The sequence below is a fragment of the Salvelinus namaycush genome, chromosome 19 (genome assembly GCF_016432855.1).
Source record: "Salvelinus namaycush isolate Seneca chromosome 19, SaNama_1.0, whole genome shotgun sequence".
Lineage (NCBI taxonomy): Eukaryota > Metazoa > Chordata > Actinopteri > Salmoniformes > Salmonidae > Salvelinus > Salvelinus namaycush.
Window position 1 is genome coordinate 31,621,220 of NC_052325.1, and position 22,386 is coordinate 31,643,605.

The following is a 22,386-nucleotide window of genomic DNA, read 5'->3' on the forward strand; positions in this document are numbered from 1 at the left end:
TACATCAGACAATGCGAATGACAGACTACAACAAGTAGACACTCAAAGTGCTGAATAGAAAAATCGCAAGTTCATGAAGGTCTAGCATGGACAGGGAAGAGTACAACAACCTCTGTATGAGGCCACTATAAGGCGCCCTCCACTTTATTATTCATTAAGGTGGAGTGTGTAGCACTGGTATTACCAAAGATGATAAGAAGATTTAAAGTCTTTGTCCACAGTAAGACAGATTGTGTTCTTTGCCCACAGTAACACAGGATGCATGCATGAGAGAAAGAGAGAGAGAGAGAGAGAGAATGCTATAGCGGTTTCTCATTATATCATTATTTTATTAACAAAATGTGTTTATTTGTTTATTAGGCTACTGTACAGTCTACAATACATACTGTAGTAAACATGGGAAAGTGCATAATTCCTTACATAAGGGAGAGCAGGCCATGTCTGTAGTACAGAATGCAGGGCACGCAGGAGACTGGTGTTATTTCATAGTTGTGATGTCTTCACTATTATTCTACAATGTAGAAAATAGTAAAAATAAAGAAAAATCCTGGAATGAGTAGGTGTGTCCAAACTTTTGACTGGTACTTGCTTAATTAATTTGATTAATATTATGGTGTTTCTATTCCATGAAAAATGTAAAACCATCTGGGTTTCCGTTAGGATGGAACAGAAAATATGGCGCTGTACAACGTGACGCTCATAAATTCAGAGCATTGTCAGTTTGTAAATTCAGACCGTTTCGCTCTCGGAGCGCACACTGGACGTTCGAGCCGAGGAGTAGGGTTGATTTGAGTGTTCTGGCCTTACAACGGCAGTCAAGCACCCAAGCTAACGTTGGCTAGCTACTTCCAGACACAAATGAGACCACTCTGACCCTTTTACTCGGCCTAGCAGAGCTGGTAAGGCGGTTTTTGTGTTAACCAGAGTGTTGGTGACTGTAACTGTGCTGCTGGAAACAATTTAATTCCCCTTTTTTCTGACGTTTACTGACGTTTACTGGCGCTCGTAAATGAATTATTCTGCGCTCTGGTACACTCAGACATTAAATGTTTTATTTTCTTTGCTGATAAAAACTAGTTCATTGAATCCGCCGTGGAGCCCAGATTCATAATATGACCATATTTCCCAGCTGCTTGCTGTCGTTTTGAAGTAATTGCAAAAAACAGGCCTTATTTTTGTGCCTTTTTCACCCTGCCAGCTCCTATTAGTTCTATTGAGCACTGTGGCACCAACTCCCCTTCCGAATGTTCTATTCCCAGTTTATTGTTCAACGTCACAATGCCTGCTTAGCTATTGTTGGCAATGAGACCTGCTCACGTTGTTTTATAGTTAAAATGTAAACACAAAAACATTTGATTGGAACTCTGCGGTCGTCCCATTGTTTCCTATGGGGGAAATATAGGTATGTCTGTCTATTTCGCCAAATATCTCGCAATGTGTATATTTAGATTTTTTTCAAGTCGGACGCCATTTTAATCATGAGAATCTCTTCTTTCTAATTATGTAAGCCTGGGCAGCTAGCTCGGTTGTCATCAAATGCTATCCCTAAAATACTTTTTGCCCTTGGAACGCTGAGCACCCCCCATTGTTTTCCTATGGAGAGGCATGCTGGTCTATTTCGCCAAATATCTCACTGTGTATATTTAGATTTTTTCAAGTCGGGCACCATTTTAATCAGGAGAATCTACTCTGTAATTATGTAAGTTTGGGCAGCGAGCTCGTTTGTCATCGATCGCTAGACCAGAAATAGTCAATTTGTATTTTTCCCTACTTTCTCATTACGCAGACATAAGCACAGTTGACACCATCGAGGTGCGGATGTTTACTTTCTACACAAGTTGTTTTTTTCCAGCTTCGTCCGACGAACAGATTGTAGTGGTAAAATAAAAAGGGATACATTTTTATGGAATTCTAAGCATCACTCCAGTCAAAACAGGCTCTGCGAACGTTCGATTCCATTCATTTGCTATGGCCTTGCGCTAGTGTTCCAGTTTAGCCAACGTTCTTCAGCAGTTTTTCAGCCTTGGGTGAATTTTGACTCGTTCTATTGTCCAGCCTATAGATAGCCAGAGCAAATTTACCAAAGCACCCGAATGTCCATTGAGAAAGTACAACGACTATACCATTTAGCTAAGCAAAGAATGACTGGAATAATCAAGTCAATAAACGTTGGGTTAGCCTATAGTTAATATACTGGCAAGTTTGATGTATAACTACTAACTACTAGCTAACATACCGGTACATTCTGCTGTAATGATATGCTATGTGGTTCGTAAGGACAGCGTAGCTAACAACTTGTCGGCCAACATAACGTGTAAGGTAACTTATTTGAAAAGTCATTATATTGAGTAGCAAGCTACCCCATGGTCGTTAGGGCAAATCTGGTCTGTTCACACCTAGCTCGGCTATTAGACTATTCTTTAGTAAAGGTTGAATAGTCTATTGTTCAGCTATTAGCCCCCCTCCCAAACTTGCAACAAATTGTTGTTGTTCCCTTTTTTAATATATTTCTTATTAACAACAAATCAATACAGGAAGTACATGTGGGAACACAAGTATATATAAATAATATACAAAGGACAATTGGGCTAGGGGCGGGGCTAGGGGGTACAATATCACATTACACAAGGACCTTAAGGGACATACAATTATAATTGTAACAGCTTTTTTGTTAGTAGAGTATTTAATTTTCTTAAAATATAGTTACATTTATTTTTGTAAGGTAAGAAAATGTGGTGTTTGTTTGTAAATTTACATTTGTGAATATGAAATTTGGCCAAAAGAATAATGAAATTAATTACATGAAATAGTTTCACCTTATTTCTATCGTAGGTAAAGAATCCAAGCAGTACATCTCTCCACAATGGAGTAAAATCTTCATAAATGTGTTCAATTATAAATCTACTGATGTCTTGCCACAGTTTTCTTACATGAATACAATGCCAAAAAAGATGCAACACTGTTTCTGGGTGGTCATTACAAAAGGTACAATTTGAGTTAGTTTTCCTTAAATTTCTTCATATAGTGGTTGGCAGGATAATATTTATGAACAATTTTAAAGGAAACTTCCTTAATTTTGTTAACAAGTAGGTATGTGTGTGGCAACATCCAAACTTTTCCCCAACAGATATTATCAATAAATCTGTTCCAATAAGGCATGACATAAGGTATAGATACAACATCCTGCTGAAACAAGGTTCGTATCGCTCTGTTGTTGAATGGACCAAAAGAGAAACAAATCTTTCCTACTGATGAGTCAACAGGGTCAATGGAAGGTAGGCTCTGAGGGTCAGTTCTTGACACGTTCCTGAATAATAAAGCAGCACCTGAGGGAACGGCATCTAAAACAATTGCAAAATCTTTAGGTGTTACAGGGACCTGTGATAAGTGATAAGAATTCCTTATAACTAAGTAAAAAAAACTCAGCATTTACCAGTTGGCTCACCAATAGGATATTATTTCGGAACCAATGTTCTAAAAACAAAGAAGTGTTTTTATACAATATATCCGATTATTCCATATATAATATTTGTATGGAGAATAATTATGCTTATAAATTAAGGACCATGACAAGAAAACCTGTCGATGAAAAGCAAAAAGTTTCACTGGAACTTTGTCAATATTATAATTGCAAACCAATATGAAGTTAAGGCCACCAAAAGTAGAGAAGACATGATGAGGAATAAAATTCCACATAGAAGTGGGTCTTCTTAGGAATTATTTTATCCAATTGATCTTAAAAGCATTATTTAAGGTAGTAAAGTCCAGAAAATTCAGCCCACCATACTCATAAGTGTTCATTACAACAGTTTCCTAATGTAATGGGTACGGTTTCTCCACAGAAAGTTGACATGCATTTGGTCTATCTCCTTGCTTATTTTACTGTCAAGATATAAAGATAGCGCGCCAGGTCTCATTCCTTTCCCTCTTCCACGTGTCATCATTCTATGCCTGAGTGGCTCGCTTGTGGGCGTGCTGGCAGGATGTGGCAGCATCTTCGGTTGTGCGTCAATAATTCTGCATACAGTAGCACGTTTGTATTTAGGTGTGGTTATTCACAGGCAAATTGTTATATGCTATGGAGGTACATGTGTCTTTTTTGTCAAGAGCAAAACTTTTATTTTCAATCAAAAATAATTGTTCTGAAAGCAACTTTTTTCCGACACAAAGGAAGTCATAGCGGACACCTACGAAGAAGGACTGTGTGATGATGGCATCTCAGGTAAGCAGCACTGGGCGTTCTTCTGTCCAACTTCTACATAGCTAGTAGTTAGCTCTTACGATTCAGTGTCGGTTCATAACATTCTACTATATTACATACATACCGTAGAATGATAAATCATGCAATTATTATTCTCAAGCTAACCAAAAGCATTTCGCTTTCTCGCCATTTTCAGTTGAATTAATCTAACTTTCTTTCATGGCAACTCATAAGCAGGCCATGTCATATTTGTTTCATTGTCGATATATAATCATATTTCATAACAGTGTAAAGGTTAGCTTTTTTACAGAAGGATGAAAGAACACAATATGTCTGTCACAAAGAGTTAGTGAGTCTTTGCAGTGTGTAGATGGTGCAGGTATCATTGCATATTTCCCATCACCTAATGAACAACCACAATACCAGTCTGCTGTTAAGCTTTCTGTGTATTGATGTATCCTGAAAATAACATCTGCTGCTTTAGATTGAACGTGAACGGTCATAACTCTGTTATTGTTTTCATATCTACAAAAAATAAGCTATTTTCTTTACTTTCAGAGAGCGAGCTGATCAAGGGGTCGAAAATGTAGATATTGCCAGATGTTCACTGTTCGAGGAACAGGCCGTGGAAGCTTTATTGCTGGCAAAAGTGTCCATAACCAGAGGTAATTAACCTGTTCTGTGTTCTTTTTCTCCATCTCTGTCTGTCTTGTTGTACATGGAACCTGTCTCACATGCATTAATTAAAAAACCCTTGATGTCAGCTGCTAATTTTCAGATTTACACCACAAACACAACCATTTTCACTGGACTATCTGTTGCTGCCAAGTCATGATTTCCCTGGGGGTTAGCCTTGCAATAACCAAGTGGTGAGACACATAGCCCTCTATATTTAAATGTTTAAGGTACACTCCGATAGGTGTCTGCGTCACTTACAGTATCTTCTATTGACATTATCTTCTATTGTTTGTCCTCATGTGTCTGTTTTTCAGCATAAAGTACTCTGTAGCCACTTAGTGTGGACACCAGGTGAGACCACACACACACAATAACAGTCTCTCTTCTTCACTTCAACCCTCCCCCTTCTCCCTAAATCCTCTAGGTTATATCAGCTGTTTTGGTGAACAGCTGTTTTGGTGAACCGCATCTGAACTGGCTGACACAGAGGGCACAGCATGATCATAGGTGAGAGGTCACTTGGTCAGGTCAACAGGAAGTATTATTAAAGAGTTGCTTTACATTGAAATACAGACAGAGATGTAGTAGTTCCAGAGTTAATGATCCAAGGTCAGTTTTGCATTTCACCTCCTGATGATTATGATGACTGACCGTGTTAGAATTTTAAAAAACACCCTTAATCATGCAGTCTCTCTATCCATCTGTCACTCGTCTGCAGGTATGTTTTGATGTGAGAGAGGAAACCAGTCCCGTTATCGCCACCTCACCCGCTCTTAAGATAACCTTCAGGCCAACTGGGGGCCCAAGGCTGGTTAGGAGACACCGCAAGTGTGATGAACTGAGAGAATGTTAGGGTAGCACTGTAATTCATTAATCATATGCTGTCTGCCGCTGTTCTTACCTCTTTCCTTTTGTCTTCTACACCTCTCTCCCCACTTAGTCTTTCTTCCTCGTTTTATAATGCACATCATATGTGCATTGAAGTACAGATTGAACTTGTGTTTATAATATAATATTACAATTATGATAATTATAATGCATCTATTATGTATTTATAACACCTGGATAATGAACTTCTTCCAACAAAGTGTTTCACATTCTCCACTGGTTGGAATTAAGTATCTCATTGAAATACTATCCTGTGTCCTCAGATTAATGCAGATGAAGGGAGTCAGATATGCATAGTTTTTTTCTGTAAATATGAATTACAAATCAATCATGTTTATAGTCTATTGCATAGTTACAATGTGTAATCATTGATGTCCCAGGAGCAGGAGTGGTAAACACTGTTGAATTTTATATATTTTGTATAATTTTCAGGACCCTGTCTATCAAAGATAATTTGTAAAATTCCAAATAACTTCACAGATCATCATTGTAAAGTGTTTAAACACTGTTCCCCATGCTTGTTCAATGAACCATAAACAATAAATGAACATGCACCTGTGGAATGGTGGAACCTGTGGAACACTAACAGCTTACAGACGGTAGGCAATTAAGGTCACAGTTATGAAAACTTTAGGACACGAAAGAGGCCTTTCTACTGATTCTGAAAAACACCAAAAGAAAGATGCCCAGGGTCCCTGCTCATCTGCGTGAACATGCCTTAGGCATGCTGCAAGGAGGCATGAGGACTGCAGATGTGGCCAGGGCAATAAATTGCAATGTCCGTACTGTGACATGCCTAAGACAGCACTACAGGGAGACAGGACGGACAGCTGATCGTCCTCGCAGTGGCAGATCATGTGTAACAACATCTGCACAGGATCGGTACATCTGAACATCACACCTGCGGGACAGGTACAGGATGACAAGAACAACTGCCCAAGTTACACTAGGAACGCACAATCCTTCCATCAGTGCTCAGACTGTCCGCAATAGGCTGAGAGGCTGGACTGAGGGCTTGTAGGCTTGTTGTAAAACAGGTCCTCAACAGACATCACCGGCAACAACGCCGCCTATGGGCACAAACCCACCATCACTGCACCAGACAGAACTGGCAAAAAGTGGTTTTGTCTCACCAGGGGTGATGGTCGGATTCGCGTTTATCGTCGAAGGCATGAGCGTTACTCCGAGGCCTGTACTCTAGAGCGGGATCGATTTGGAGGTGGAGGGTCCGTCATGGTTTGGGGGTGGTGTATCACAGCATCATCGGACTGAGCTTGTTGTCATTGCAGGCAGTCTCAATGCTGTGCGTTACCCTTACTGCTGGCTCATCCTGACATGACCCTCCAGCATGACAACGCCACCAGCCATACTGCTCGTTCTGTGCCTGATTTCCTGCAAGACAGGAATGTCAGTGTTCTGCCATGACCAGCGAAGAGCCCGGATCTCAATCCCATTGAGCACGTCTGGGACCTGTTGGATCGGAGGGTGAGGGCTACGGCCATTCCCCCCAGAAATGTCCGGGAACTTGCAGGTGCCTTGGTGGAAGAGTGGGGTAACATCTCACAGCAAGAACTGTCAAATCTGCTGCAGTCCATGAGGAGGAGATGCACTGCAGTACTTAATGCAGCGAGTGGCCACACCAGATACTGACTGTTACTTTTGATTTTGACCCGCCTTTGTTCAGGGACACATTATTCAATTTCTGTTAGTCACATGTCTGTGGAACTTGTTCAGTTTGTCTTGATACAAATATTTACACATGTTAAGTTTGCTGAAAATAAATGCAGTTGATAGTGAGAGGACATTTATTTTTTTGCTGAGTTTACATGCAGACACAGCATCATTCAAATAATGGAGTTCGATATGACTGAAAAACAATGTCTCAGAGATTCATACCTGAACCGCACCAAGGAAGAGTACATGATCAGTGAATATATTCAAATGTACAGGCTACAATGTGGGAATCTCATGCGTGGTAATAACTACAGTACATGTATATAGGACTTGCATCCTTGGCACAATAAAGTTATTACATTCTACTCTATCCATAGGCTTGATTAATGTCATTCGGACTTGAAGTTGATAAAACAACTATGATAGCTGAGGTTCATAGATTGGTATGAATATTAGTTCAGAACCTAACGTTTTAGGGTCCATACACAGATCGGCTACATACTGTAGCTAGCTACACATCCATTGGCATTCAGTTATTTTTATTCTCCACTACACAATAAGCAAGCAAATAGTTAGCTAGCTATGTTACTTCAGCTGCATTGCATGGCAAATATAAGCACGGCAAGCTTACACAATTGTACATTCAATTTGCAGCAAATGCTTTAGCTAGTTTGATTCTTTACATCCACTGTTTCACAAGATTACAGCCTGGTTTGCTGGTTTTCTCAGGAGTCCCGAAAACATTAAACAACACAAATTACAAATTAATTCTCCTGTCATAACACTACCTAGCTAGCTGGCTAATGTTAGCTAGTCATAACTTGCTAAATAGCGATTTTCAAAAATGTACTTTATAACAAAAAAAATATGCACAAACGTTTGTCTCTACATTAACTAACATATTCCTCTCAATTGTACATGTTTTTGCTTGACTTGTTACTTACATTTGGTTCCACCGTAATGTTTTGTCAGCCATATGTTGAAGAACGCCACCAGGTACGAGTGGCTCGCGTCAAAATTCGTCATTGGAACCACTCGATATGATTGGTCATATAGAAACCGTGGGACCCAAATGCATAATGAGTGCTCTAACTCCCCCTTGTGGTGGTCTGGAACAATGAAACCGTGACGCTGGGTACCTCTAAGTCCAGCGGTGCAAGCTTGCAACTTTTAAAGTTGGAACCACTCCAAAATTAAGGAAATCTTTGACTATGTACAGACTCAGTGAGCATAGCCTTGCTATTGAGAAAGGCCACCGAAAGCAGACCTAGCTCTCAAAATGAGGTGGAATCTGAGCTGCACTTCCTAACCTCCTGCCAAATGTATGACCATATTAGAGACACATATTTCCATCAGATTACACAGACCCACAAAGAATTCAAAAACAAATCCAATTTTGATAAACTCCCATATCTATTGGGTGAAATACTAGTGTGCAATCACAGCATCAATATTTGTGACCTGTTGCCACAAGAAAAGGGCAACCAGTGAAGAACAAACACCATTGTAAATACAACCTGTATTTATGTTTATTTATTTTCCCTTTCGTACTTTTAACTATTTGCACGTCATTACAACACTGTATGTATACATAATATTTGGAACTTTTTGAAGTGTAATGTTTACTGTACATTTTTTATTGTTTATTTCACTTTTGTTTATTATCTATTTCACTTGCTTTGGCAATGTAAACATACGTTTCCCATGCCAATAAAGCCCTCAAACTGAATTAGAGAGAGAGAGAGACTGAGTGACAGAATTTTAGGTGAGAATCTGAAGTTAGTAACAGGAAATGAGATATAAGCATCGAGAGAGGGTGACAAAGTTAAAAGGAAGTGTTTATGTCTGATGCTAGTCAAAGATAGATCTAACAACAGATAATACACAACATATGTCCTCTGTCAATCTATCTGTTCACAGGCTCAATGGAACCAGCAATCATCCACACAGGTATGATTTCTACAGTGCCTTCAGAAAGTATCGATACCCCTCGACTTATTACACATTTTGTCGTCTTACAGGCTGAATTCAAAATTGATTACATTGATTTGTTTTCTCACCCATCTACACACAATACCCCATAATGACAAAGTAAACATGCTTGAAAATATGGAGAGTGGTACTCAGTAATGTGTTGTATTGAATTTGCCCCAAACATAACACTTTATATTCAGGACAGTGAATGCTTTGTCACATTTTTTGCATTATTACCTTAGTGCCCTGTATTCTGTACAGGCTTCCTTTTTTTCACTCTGTCAATTTGGTTACTATTGTTAAGTAACTACAATGTTGATCCATGCTCAGTTTTTTCCTATCACAGCCATTAAATTCTAACTATTTTAAAGTCCCCGTTGGTCTCATGGTGAAATCCCTGCGGTGTAATTAATAACTTTACCATGCTCAAAGGGATATTCAATGTATTTTTTTTTACCCATCTACCAATAGCTGCCCTTCTTTAAGAGGCACTGGAAAACCTCCTTGGTCTTTGTGGTTGAATTGGTTTGAAATTCACTGTTTGACTGAGGGACCTTACAGATAATTGTACGTGTAACGATGTGCGCTGAGAGTCGGGAAGCAAGTTCAGGGAGTGTGTTTTTATAAATAAATGTAGCATAATACAAAACACGAAAAACGCACAGACAAGATACAGATACAATGACAACTGGGGAAGGAACCAAATGGAGTGACAATTATAGGGCAGGTAATCAAGGAGGTGATGGCATTCAGGGGTGTGTCATATTGCTCAATTACACGTAACAATGGTGACAGGTGTGCGCCATGACAAGCAGACAGGTGACCTAGAGACCGGAGAGGGAGCACACGTGACAGTATGTGTGGGGTACAGAGATGAGGTAGTTATTCAAAAATCATGTTAAACACTTATTGCACACAGAGTGAGTCCATGCAATGTATTATGTGACTTGTTAAGCAAATTTTTACTCCTGAACATATTATGGCTTGCTATAACAATGGGTTTGAATACTTATTGACTCAAGACATTTCAGCTTTTCATTTTTTATTAATTTGACATTATGGAGTATTTTGTGCAGACCAGTGACAAAATAATCCTGCCATCAATAGTTTTTGAGCTATGATACTTTTGATGCTGATATTTCTGTGTGATCTTACAAATCTATGAAACGTGAGAATAGTTTTTTTTGTGTTGTTGTTTGTCCATAAAAATACAGAGTTCCCCATGTGGAAGTTATCTACATGCAGTGTGATACTGTACTGGATGCATTGTTTACTGTACATCTGCTACCTTTATTCCTCGATATTATTAAATTAATGATAATTCCAAAGAAACCTATCCTGGGTGTTTTCACCAGATCTTAATAAGTGGAGAAATTTATTTGAACTCTACTTGGTTTCGTTTGTTGCGTCATGTCAGATAAAAATGTGATGTGAGAACTCAGACAAGCATGAGCACGCACGCACACACACACACACCCCTTTTGCTCATCCACCTCCCTACTCTCTCCCCTCCCTCCAACTCCATCCTCCTTCTCTCCTCTCTCTCAAATCCTCCTCCTCCCTTCCTCTCTCTCCTCTTCCAGACAGTGTTGGCTATACCCCGATTTTGTTGTCACACAAGTAAAACCCTGGCTCTACCTGACCCTGTCACTCCTGGGTTTCCTAGGTAACGGCCTGACCCTGCATAAACTCTATGGAGGTCGGTGTGGACCCCCACCGTCATCCTGACCCTCAACATGGTGACCTCTGACCTCTTGCTGTACACCAGCTTCCTGTTCGGAGTGGTATACTACCGGAGGGGTCACATCTGGTCTGGAGAGGACAAGGTGTGTCAGGCCGCCATGCTAACCATGATAACAGTCTTCTACGTCAACCTCTACTGTAACATAATGCTGCTTCTCTGGACCAGTGTGACGCGCTACGCCACCGTGGTACGGATGCCTACAACAACAAGTCTTCAAACTTAAATGGATTGATTTTTAATGAGATTATTTTAATTAACCTCTTGTTTTAAAATACATTTTTAAATTAATAAATTACTCAACCACTCAATTTTGCTCTCAATTTTTCCCTGGTTGTAGGTGTGGCCTCGCCCCGCCCTCCTTACTCCCCTCACCAGGCCCAGAGGATGCTGGGTACTCTGCCTCGTCACCTGGGTAACTGTGGCAACGGTGGTGAGTGCCAGTGTGGCACTTCAGATCGAAAGAAGAGGAGGAGGAGACAGCTGCTTTGACATGTTGGAGAATCACCACAGAGAAGAGTTCAACAACCAACACTGCCTGGGGGTGGCCCTGTTTTTCATGATTCTCACCTTTATTCTGGTCGGCTATGTAGTGTTGCATCTGCAGAAGGTCAGGGGGGTCAGGAACAAACACACCGGTGAAGGAGGGGTGACAGAGGGGTTGAGTTGCGGGGTGGAAGAGGGGTGTGTGGTGTGTTTAGGGGAGAGGGAGGGCAGGGGGAGAACAGATGGGGTGTAGACTTGGGGGTGCGTTCAGGGGCAGGAGAGAGGCAGGGGGTGAAGGGTGGTAGCCTGAGGGTATGAAGGAAGATCCTGGCAGCGGTTGTGGTGTTTGTGGTGTGTTTCCTTCCCTACCATGTCCAGCGTGCAGTGACCCTGCTCTCACCACACGGGGGCGACTGTGAGAAGGGGAAAACACGATGGAGGGTGACAAACGCAACCATAACCATAGCAGCGCTGAGCTGCGTTGTACATCCCTTACTCTATCTGGCCCTGCGCCACCTACCCTGCTGCAGAAGACTACAATAAGAGATGCATGCATAGACACACACACACACACACACACACACACACACACACACACACACACACACACACACACACACACACACACACACACACACACACACACACACACACACACACACACACACACACACACACACCGCTGTGGGCAACTGTAAGAGGCTGTGGACCACAAATTCTCCCTCTGCATTCAGTACTGCTTCTCACGGATATAGCACACAAACAGCTGATAATAGCGGTCACATCGCACAAATGTAACACTGATCTACCAATAAATATGTTTTCAACACAACAATACGCTTTATTTTCTCTTCAGCTACATGAGTGTTTCTCAGCAAAAGTCAGTGGGTGAGCATTCAGCTTGTAAGGTGGTCAACCAATGAATGCATGCATGCAGACACACACACACACACACACACACACACACACACACACACACACACACACACACACACACACACACACACACACACACACACACACACACACACAAAGACCTGCACATTGACACACACGGCCTGTTACATCATAGAATGAGAATACAATAAGTAGACACTGAACCAAAGTAGCAGTAGCAATACTTCTGGATTTTGGCAATTTGTCCCTTTATCTACTTCCCAGAGTCAGACGAACTTGTGGATATGTTTTATGTCTCTGTGTCAAGTATGAAGGAAGGTAGAGGTAGTTTCACGAGCCAATGCTAACTAGTGTTAGCGCAATGACTGGAAGTATATGGGTATCTGCTAGCATGCTAGTAGATACCCATAGACTTCTAATACTTGCGCTAACACTAGTATTGTCATTGGCCTTGTTTCAGGGTGGAGCTCATTAGAATAAAAAATTACACACGCTTTGCAATTGTTCATTTTTACAGACACTCTTATCACACCATGGTGCCATCAGACTTTTGATACCAATGTAGTGAAAGGGGGCCAAAAGATTGTGAACCACTATAAAGAAATGGTATAGAAAAGTATTTTGCATTTTGAAAATATAAATTACGGCTTTCGAAATGATCTTGTTACAAAATACATTAGAAGTAATTAAAACATGTATTTCTAATACATGCAACAGAAATACTGTCCATCTGGTCATAGCTCAATAACTCAACTTAGTGACCCAACTGCTGGGTCAAAAATAACACAAAATGTGTTCTGTCCACTATTTACCCAGCACTGGGTTGCTTTTTAACCCAGCATTTTTTTTAGTGTAGTGGGTGCACATTGGTGGTGGATGAGGTGATTTTCCTCCCCTTACAGAGCTTTGAGCATCTGGAAAGGCACTATATAAATGCAATCATTTATTATTATCAACACAGGATGCGTGTGAGAGAGAGAAAGAGTCCCTGAGTGAGGTAGAGAGGTCGTAACAGGAAGAGAGATACACAGCCAGAGAGGTAGACAAAGTTAAAAGGAAGTGTTCATGTCTGATGCTAGTGAAAGATGAATATAACAACAGATGATATACAACAAATGTCTTCCGTCAACCCATCTGTTCACTGGCTCAACGGAACCAGCAACAACCCACAAAGGTAACATTTCTATATTCAACACATCTAAAATTGGTACCAGGCATAGGAGGTGTCAAGTTTGGGGAACTTCATTTTCACCATACACCTTTATAATAAAGCTTTCCATGCATCATCACATTTTCAGACTTATGCAAGATAGCCTACTATTTGTAATATGATGAGTAAATTGGATAGTCATAATTTAGGCTAATAATATAACTCAAACACTGTTCGCAAAAAAATAAATTTCAATGCACAGCTGAGCACGTGTAGAGAAGATTAGGCCTAGGCTAGTATAGTCTGTACCAGATATGTTTCTTCTTTCTTTGCACAGGAAAAATGTGGCATTTTAAAAACACATTTCATGCAATTCTACTACATTTTATATGACCGGAGACATTAGCAGACATTTTTTTTTTAATATACGACAAATGACTGTGTAGCCAACTCTGCTGACAATTACAAACATATCAATAAAACAAAACATTGTCCATATAATAGGCCTACGAGAAGGGGAGACACAAATAGAATATGACGTCCATCTAAACTAGAGAAGGAAATGATTGGACAAAAACTTACTTAAGTGGCACTAACCAATCAATGATAAAGAGTGAATATGCGCAGTGCGCACTCAACCGGGATATTGCCGATGCTCTCCGCTGGTGCAATTGTCTTTTCTTTACAGCAATAACCATTTGCTTTTCAAACTATGTTTTCCCGTGATTGTATTTTGAAATATTGTGATATTCCTGGCTGGGCCTCTACTTTTCACAAACAGTCGCAACTTAACAATCATGTATTTGGTATTTGCTGCGCGCTGCCTTTCCTTCCGACTGTAACCAAATTCTTTTATTTTTAAAGAAGCTAATGATTCTCTGTGGCCAAATCATGCTTTTGTAGCCTATTTTAATAATTGTAATTATTTCTGTATAGACAGGAGTAGAATAAATTAGGTTATATCATTTTGGCAATTCAATTTACTTAAGGAAAGTTTAGCTTGCCCTGCCTATGGTACCAGGTCGTCATGCACCTGAAACAGCCTTTCCTGCAACCTAGAGCCATAATCATTATGCCTAATTAATTCTATGTAAATAAATATGTACATTTTTCTGCATATGTTATCTAAGTATACCTTTTAACCTGTTCAAATGCCATTTGAATTTAGGATGCACATTGATTCTTTAGGAACTGTTATGCCTTGGGAGTTTAGTACAACTGGTATATAGTATCATAACCCAGTAATTAAAGCAATTTTTGTATTTTCTAAAGTCTATCAACCTTGCCAGCAGGCATGCCAGCAAAGATACTGTAGTTGAGGTTGGGAACCTGTTCAACAGCAGTAACAATCATCTGACATCAGAGCGCGATGTATGTTTGCTGTTGAACGCTGAAACCTGAACTAAAGACCTCGGTTTAAAAGCTGACAGTGTTTTTATATACTTTTATTTTATTTTGAATCCTGCGGCTCTGTTGGGCTAAATTGCTGTGAGAGCTGCTATCTGTCCCGGGATCCTGACAGATTCCATATAGGGCCGGGAGAGACGCGAAAGCCCAGCTAGTCTAGCTGGCTCGGCGGCCGCAAATGGAGGCCACTATTGAACGTTGCAGGGGCCACTATTTCCAACGTTGCGGGAGCTGCGTTTACTTTGCTTTGATCCGGGACAATGTGGACCTCGTTGACTTTCAATGTAGCAACTGCTTGCTTGTGGAGGACTACAGGAGCGAAGTAGCTACTCTTAGCAAGCAAGTGGCAAACCTACATAAACTACTGGGGAACCCACGCCCACCTACTTTTTCTTTTACTTCCACCCCAGTAGCCGGATTCCGCTCTGGTCTGGTGGAAGTTTCACCGCCGTGTCGGCTCTCCACAGCCGACTGGCCGGTGCTAGGCAGGGTTCCTGAAGCGGTCTCCCCCTTCCCTAGAGAACGGAGCTGATCTCGACCCAACCAACCAGCCATGGAGGTACGTCACTCGCCGTGGAAGTCGAAGAAGGAGTCCTCTGGCAACGGGGTCTCCATGGAGATGTTGAGCCCGGAACTGACACAGACCAGAAACAGCTTTGCTGCCCTGGATCCAGAGGTTCCGGCGTCTTCGTCTGTGGTGGCTTCCCAATCAAGATCGGATCCGGAGGTACCTGTGTCTTCGTCCTCGGCTCTGTCTCCCTCTCCGGTGGCTTCTTCCTTGGGTTCAGATCCTCGGAGCTCCCAGCCTCACCAGACTGTGAGGCTGCCTGAGAGACCGGCCCATTCAACATCACCAGCTGTCGTCATAGGCAGCTCTATGGTGAGAAACATCTCGGTCCCCAAGGAAAAAACCCTGTGCTACCTAAGAGCAAGAGTACAGGACATAACAAGGCTGCTTCCGAATGTTCTACCACAGATGCCGGGACCTGACACTGTCGTAGTCCATGTGGGGTCAAACGACATCAGGAGGGCTAGCTCGGAACATTTAAAAATTGATTTTAAAGAACTGATTTTAGCATTAAAAGTCTCCAAAAAACGGCCCATAATTTCATGTCCAGTACCCTCGTTGGGCCTGTGTGAAAGATTCAGCAGACTACTGGCATTACACATCTGGCTAAAAGACTATTGTAGCTCTGCTGGAGTTACTTTTGTTGATAACTTTGACACCTTCTGGAAACAGAAGATACTCTACAGGAATGACGGAGTCCATCCAAATCATCTTGGCTCCTGGACTCTGTCCACACATTTCAAGGCTGCGTTGTAACAATGACTGGTAAATGATCCAAGACCAGCTCAGTTAATCGCTACCATTGTGACAATGAGTCGTCATAATGCTGCATCAAATGTACATGATCTTAGGGGCATTGGCAAACACAATGTAAGTCATTTAATTTATGTACCCCTAATTGCACCGAATACATCTGTTTATCCTCCAGCTATTGTAAGCAGTAATTATGAGCCTATAAACCAGAGTTACACTGTTAGAACTGAGGCGGTGTGCAATAGTAGGAAGACCACTTCATGCAGCTCACCCTGCACTATCAGCTCCAATAACAGAAGTAAGTCTAGAAGTAAGTCTACCTCTGATAAGCTTCCCAGTAAAGCATTAAAAACAATCAAGCAACCCAGAAAAGTTCTAAAAAATAGCCCATATTAACATAAGACACAAGGTCCATGAAGTCAACTTGCTTGTAACAGATTCATATTCTGACTATCTCTGAAACTCACTTAGACAATACCTTTGATGATACAGTGGTAGAAATACATGGTTATAACATCTACCCGAAAAGACAGATATGCCAACGGAGGCGGTGTTGCGGTCTATATTCAGAACAACATTCCTGTAAAGCTTAGAGACGATCTTGTGTTAAATACTGTTGAAGTAATATGGCTACAGGTTCATCTGCCTCACCTAAAGCCCATTATTGTGGGAAGCTGCTATAGACCACCAAGTGCTAACAGTCAGTATCTGGATAATGTGTGTGAAATGCTTGATAATGTATGTGATATATCAAAACTGTCTGTACTGTCAAAGGTACTGGAGTCCTTAGTTAGTAGGCAGCTAAAGACCTACTTCCAAGAAAACAACCTCTTAAATGGAATGCAATCAGGTTTTAGGTCTGGCCACAGCACTGTTTCAGCAACATTGAAGGTTTTAAATGACATACACTGTGCTCTTGATAAGAAGTTACATTGTGTGTCTGTTTTTATTGATTTGTCGAAGGCTTTTGACACTGTGGACCATGCTGTGTTAGTGCAAAGGTTAAAATGTTGTGGAATTACTGGTCATGCTCTAGATAGGTAATTTATAAACCAATCAAATCGTACACAATGTGTAATGGTGGATGGGTGTAAATCTGAGTCCATAGAGGTGTGCTCAGGTGTTCTGTAAGGTTCTATTTTGGGCCCACTGTTGTTCATTTTGTATATCAACAACATTGGGGATCTTATTGAAACAGCGGATGTTCATTTTTATGCAGATGATACTGTTCTTTATTCAAGTGTTAGTAATTTATCTTTAGCTTTTGAAAATGCCCAAAGAGCATTTAACATCATACAACAGAATCTGTATGATTTAAAGCTGATTCTAAATTCGGGTAAAACAAAATGCATGGTATTTTCAAATGCCAGGCATGTTACAAATCATGTCATTGCTACATTGGCTGGAAAACTATAGAGCAAGTTAAAGTGTACAAATATTTGGGTGTGTGGGTTGATGATAAGCTGAGCTTCACTGTGCATGTAGAGAACTTGATAAGGAAGCTCAAGCTGAAAATAGGATTTTATTACCGGCATAAGGCTTGTTTTTCTTTTGAGGCCAGGAAGGAACTGGTACGATGTACATTACTGTCGGTTTTAGATTTTAGTGATGTTATATATATTCAGGCCTCAGCCACTACCCTGAGAGCACTTGATTCCATGTATCATGCAGCCCTCAGGTTCATTACAAATCAGAAATGTCTAACACATCATTGTGATCTCTACAGCGCTGTTGGCTGGTCGTCATTGACCTTGCGTAGGCTTAAACATTGGTATACACTGATTTATAAGGCCATATTGGGTAAAATGCCATTTTATCTCTGTTCTTTTTTAGTCAGGTCAGTAAATTAATATCAATTACGGTCCCATTCTGATTTGCTTCTAACAGTACCAAAAATTAGAACAGGTCAAGGTAGAAATAGTTTTAGTTACTTAGCACTGTGGTCCTGGAATTCTCTCCTGAACATTTTAAAAATGTGATGATCTAGTTTCGTTGGTGGAGTTTAAACACCTGATTGATGTATATATAATAGAAGAGTGTAATTGTTTTTAGGCCAGCTGTTTTTAGTCAAGATGTTTGTGTTTTTAATGTAATATGTAATTTATGTTGTACTGTATGTGTGTTTATAGTTTTGTTTAATGTTGTGTTAGTGTATGTAAGTCTGAAACGTTGTTCCCCCTGCTGCTATTGGACCAGGTCTCTCTTGGAAAATAGAGATTATCTCAATGAGAAAAAACCTGTATAAAGAAAGGTAAAATAAAAAAGAGAAGAATATTTTCTGGGTGATTTAAATATTGACTGGCTATCATCAAGCTGCCCACTCAGGAAAAAACTTCCAAATGTAACCAGTGCCTGCAACCTGGATCAGGTTGTCAGTCAACCTACCAGGGTAGTTACAAACAGCACAGGAATGAAATCATCAACATGTATTGATCACATTTTTACTAACACTGCAGATATTTGCTTTAAAGCAGTATCCAAATCCATAGGATGTAGTGATCACAATATAATAGCCATATCTAGGAAAACCAAAGTTCCAAAGGCTGGGCCTAATATAGTGTATAAGAGGTCATACAAGAAGTTTTGTTGTGATTCATATGTTGATGATGTAAAGAATATTTGCTGGTCTGTGGTGTGTAATGAGAAGCAACCAGACGCTGCACTTGACGCATTTATGAAACTACTTATTCCAGTTACTAATAAGCACGAACCCATTAAGAAAATGACTGTAAAAACTGTTAAATCCCCTTGGATTGATGAGGAATTAAAAAATTGTATGGTTGAGAGGGATGAGGAAAAAGGTATGGCAATTAAGTCTGGCAGCCCAACTGATTGGCAAACGTACTGCAAATTAAGAAATCATGTGACTAAACTAAATAAAAATAAACTACACTATGAAACAAATAAATTATATAAAGAATGATAGTAAAAAGCTTTGGGGCACCTTAAATAACATTTTGAGAAAAAAAGTCATCTCGGCTCCTTCATTCATTGAATCAGATGGCTCATTCATCACAAAGTCCACTGATATTGCAAACTACTTTAATTACTTTTTCATTGGCAAGATAAGCAAACTTAGGGATGACATGCCAGCAACAAACGCTGACACTACACATCCAAGTATATCGGACCAAATTATGAAAGACAAGAAATGTATTTTTGAATTCCATAAAGTCAGTGTGGAAGAGGTGAAAAAAGTATTGTTTTCTATCAACAATGACAAGCCACCGGGGTCTGACAACTTAGATGGAAAATGACTGAGGATGATAGCAGTCGATATTGCCACTCCTATTTGTCACCTCTTCAATCTAAGTCTACAGGAAAATGTCTGATGTCAGGCCTGGAGGGAAGCTAAAGTCATTCCGCTACCCACGAATAGTAAAGCCCCCTTTACTGGCTCAAATAGCCGACCAATCAGCCTGTCACCAGATACAATGCTATTTTACAGTAAACAAATTGACAACAGAATTTCAGCATGCTTATAGGGAAGGACACTCAACAAACACAGCACTTACACTGATGATTGGCTGAGAGAAATTTATGATCAAATGATTGTGGGGGCTGTCTTGTTAGACTTCAGTGCAGCTATTGACATTATCGATCATAGTCTGCTGCTGGAAAAACTGATGTGTTATGGCTTTACACCCCCTGCTATAATGTGGATAAAGAGTTACTTGTCTAACAGAACACAGAGGGTGTTCTTTAATGGAAGCCTCTCAAACATAACTCAGGTAGAATCAGGAATTCCCCAGGGTAGCTGTTTAGGCCCCTTACTTTTTTACATTTTACTAACGACATGCCACTGACTTTGAGTAAAGCTAGATTTTATATGTATGTGGATGACTCAACACTATACACGACAGCTAATACAGCGACTGAAATGACTGTAACACTCAATAAAGAGCTGCAGTTAGTTTCAGAGTGGGTAGCAAGGAATAAGTTAGCCCTAAATATTTCTAAAACTAAAAGCATTGTATTTGGAACAAAACACTCACTAAACCCTAAACATCAACTAAATATTGTAATAAATAAATGTGGAAATTGAGCAAGTTGAGATGACTAAACTGCTTGGAGTAACACTAGATTGTAAACTGTCATGGTCAAAACATATTGATGCAGTAGTAGACAAGATGGGGAGAAGTCTGTCTATAATAAAGCGATGTTCTGCCTTCTTAACAACACTATCAACAAGGCAGGCCCTACAGGCCCTAGTTTTGTCGCACCTTGACAACTGTTCAGTCGTGTGGTCAGGTGCCATAAAAAGGACTTAGGAAAATTGCAATTGGCTCAAAACAGGGCAGCACGGCCCTTGGATGTACACAGAGAGCTAACATTAATAATATGCATGTCAATCTCTTCTGGCTGAAAGTAGAGGAGAGATTGACTTCATCACTACTTTTATTTATTAGAGGTATTGACATGTTGAATGCACCGAACTGTCTGTCTAAACTACTGGCACACAGCTCGGACACCCATGCATACCCCATAAGACATGCCACAAGAGGTCTCTTCACAGTCCCCAAGTCAGGGGAACAGATTATGGGAGGCACACAGTACTACATAGAGCCATGACTACATGGAACTCTATTCCACATCAAGTAACTGATGCAAGCAGTAAAATTTGATTTAAAAAACCAGATAAAAAACCACCTTATGGAACAGCAGGTACTGTGAAGCAACAAACATCGGCACACACACACGATAACATTCGCACTATATATACACACAGATTTAGTACTGTAGATACAGTTGAGGTCGGAAGTTTACATACACCTTAGCCAAATACATTTAAACTCAGTTTTTCACAATTCCTGACATTTAAACCTAGTAAAACTTCCCTGTCTTAGGTCAGTTAGAATCACCACTTTCTTTTAAGAATGTGAAATGTCAGAATAATAGAAGAGAGAATGATTTATTCAGCTTTGATTTCTTTCATCACATTCCCAGTGGGTCAGAAGTTTACATACACTCAATTAGTATTTGGTAGCATTGCCTTTAAATTGTTTAACTTGGGTCAAACATTTTGGGTAGCCTTCCTCAAGCTTCCCACAAAAAGTTGGAGGAATTTTGGCCCATTCCTCCTGACAGAGCTGGTGTAACTGAGTCAGGTTTGTAGGCCTCCTTGCTCGCACACACGTTCAGTTCTGTCCACAAACTTTCTATCGGATTGAGGTCAGGACTTTGTGATGGCCACTCCAATACTTTAACTTGTTGTCCTTAAGCCATTTCGCCACAACTTTGGAAGTATGCTTGGGGTCATTGTCCATTTGGAAGACCCATTTGCGACCAAGCTTTAACTTCCTGACTGATGTCTTGAGATGTTGCTTCAATATATCCACATAATTTTACCTCCTCATGATGCCATCTATTTTGTGAAGTGCACCAGTCCCTCCTGCAGCAAAGCACCCACACAACATGATGCTGCCACCCCCGTGCTTCACAGTTGAGATGGTGTTCTTCGGCCTCCAAGCCTCCCCCTTTTTCCTCCAAACATAACGATGGTCATTATGGCCAAACAGTTCCATTTTTGTTTCATCAGATCAGAGGACATTTCTCCAAAAAGTATGATCTTTGTCCCCATATGCAGTTGCAAACCGTAGTCTGACTTATTTATGGCAGTTTTGGAGCAGTGGCTTCTTCCTTGCTGAGCGGCCTTTCAGGTTATGTCGATATAGGACTCGTTTTACTGTGGATATAGATACTTTTGTACTTGTTTCCTCCAGCATCTTCACAAGGTCCTTTGCTGTTGTTCTGGGATTGATTTGCACTTTTCGCACCAAAGTACGTTAATCTCTAGGAGACCGAACGCGTCTCCTTCCTGAGCGGTATGACGGCTGCGTGGTCCCATGGTGTTTATACTTGCGTACTATTGTTTGTACAGATGAACGTGGTACCTTCAAGCGTTTGGAAATTGCTCCCAAGGATGAACCAGACTTGTGGAGGTCTCCAATTTTTTTTGAGGACTTGGC

General features: G+C 40.6%; 1 protein-coding gene across 4 annotated transcripts in view; it reads right to left on the minus strand.

Moving 5' to 3' along the window:
* The window catches only part of caska (calcium/calmodulin-dependent serine protein kinase a), a 216,383-nt gene that overhangs the window by 66,663 nt on the left and 127,334 nt on the right, over window positions 1–22,386 (minus strand). The gene's annotated exons all lie outside the window — the stretch shown is intronic.